This window comes from Arachis stenosperma, chromosome 4, assembly GCF_014773155.1.
Source record: "Arachis stenosperma cultivar V10309 chromosome 4, arast.V10309.gnm1.PFL2, whole genome shotgun sequence".
NCBI classification, from domain to species: Eukaryota; Viridiplantae; Streptophyta; class Magnoliopsida; order Fabales; family Fabaceae; genus Arachis; species Arachis stenosperma.
In genome coordinates, this window is record NC_080380.1 from 15,748,653 (window position 1) to 15,750,593 (window position 1,941).

Here is a 1,941-nt window from a genome sequence, read left to right on the forward strand (position 1 = left end):
AGTCAGTAGGGATGTAATGGTCTTCAATCTTTACCAAAACATTCTCTACAAGTCCATGAGCTTGTTTTCTTGAATTGTCTGCCATCTCTAATGAGATTCTTGCAGCTTGCACCTCAAAGATCCCTAATTTCTCCATTACAGAGAGGGGCATGAGGTTTACACTTGACCCTAAGTCACACAAGGCCTTCTTGAAGGTCATGGTGCCTATGGTACAAGGTATAGAAAACTTCCCAGGATCTTGCCTCTTTTGAGGCAGTTTCTGCCTAGACAAGTCATCCAGTTCTTTGGTGAGCAAGGGTGGTTCATCCTCCCAAGTCTCATTTCCAAATAACTTGTCATTCAGTTTCATGATTGCTCCAAGGTATTTAGCAACTTGCTCTTCAGTAACATACTCATCCTCTTCAGAGGAAGAATACTCATCAGAGCTCATGAATGGCAGAAGTAAGTCCAATGGAATCTCTATGATCTCATTTTGAGCCTCAGATTCCCAAGGTTCCTCATTGAGGAACTCAGAGGAGAGTGGTGCACGCCCACTGGGGTCTCTCTCAGTGGCGTCTTCTTCCTCTCTTTCCTCTCCATATTCGGCCATATTGATGGCCTTGCACTCTCCTTTTGGATTTTCTTCTGTATTACTTGGGAGAGTACTAGGAGGGAGTTCAGTAACTTTCTTGCTCAGCTGACCAACTTGTCCTTCCAAATTTCTGATGGAGGACCTTGTTTCACTCATGAAACTTTGAGTGGTCTTTATTAGATCAGAGACCATTGTTGCTAAGTCAGAAGTATTCTGCTTAGAACTCTCTGTCTGTTGCTGAGGAGATGATGGAAAAGGCTTGCCATTGCTAAACCTGTTTCTTCCACCATTATTGTTATTGAAACCTTGTTGAGGTCTCTCTTGATTCTTCCATGAGAAATTGGGGTGATTTCTCCATGAAGAATTGTAGGTGTTTCCATAGGGTTCTCCTAGGTAATTCACCTCTTCCATGGAAGGGTTCTCAGGATCATAAGCTTCTTCCTCAGATGAAGCTTCCTTAGTACTGCCAGGTGCATTTTGCATTCCAGACAGACTTTGAGAAATCAAATTGACTTGTTGAGTCAATCTCTTGTTCTGAGCCAGTATGGCATTCAGAGTGTCAATCTCAAGAACTCCTTTCTTCTGACTAGTCCCATTGTTCACAGGATTCCTTTCAGAAGTGTACATGAATTGGTTATTTGCAACCATTTCAATCAATTCTTGAGCTTCTGCAGGCGTCTTTTTCAGATGAAGAGATCCTCCAGCAGAGCTATCCAAGGACATCTTAGATAGTTCAGAGAGACCATCATAGAAAATTCCTATGATGCTCCATTCAGAAAGCATGTCTGAGGGACATTTTCTGATTAATTGTTTGTATCTTTCCCAAGCTTCATAGAGGGATTCTCCATCCTTCTGTCTGAAGGTTTGGACTTCCACTCTAAGCTTACTCCATCTTTGTGGTGGAAAGAACTTTGCCAGGAAGGCATTGACTAGCTTTTCCCAAGAGTCCAGGCTTTCTTTAGGTTGAGAATCCAACCATATTCTAGCTCTGTCTCTTACAGCAAAAGGGAATAGCATCAGTCTGTAGACCTCAGGGTTAACCCCATTAGTCTTGACTGTGTCACAGATTTGCAAGAATTCAGCTAAAAACTGATGAGGATCTTCCATTGGAAGTCCATGGAACTTGCAATTCTGTTGCATTAGAGAAACTAATTGAGGCTTAAGCTCAAAGTTGTTTGCTCCAATGGCAGGGATAGAGATGCTTCTCCCATAGAAATCAGGAGTAGGTGCAGTAAAGTCACCCAGCACCTTCCTTGCAGTGTTGGCATTGTTGTTGTTTTTGGCTGCCATGTGTTCTTCTTCCTTGAAGAATTCGGTCAGGTCCTCTAAAGAGAGTTGTGCTTTGGCTTCTCTTAGCTTTCTCTTCAAGG

General features: G+C 42.7%; 1 non-coding gene across 1 annotated transcript; it reads left to right on the plus strand.

Moving 5' to 3' along the window:
* The first annotated feature begins 1,348 nt into the window (after window positions 1-1,348).
* LOC130977540 (small nucleolar RNA R71) lies at window positions 1,349-1,456 on the plus strand. Its single transcript, XR_009085228.1, has one exon. It is a non-coding gene; the product is annotated as a small nucleolar RNA R71 (small nucleolar RNA).
* The last annotated feature ends 485 nt before the right edge of the window (window positions 1,457-1,941 follow it).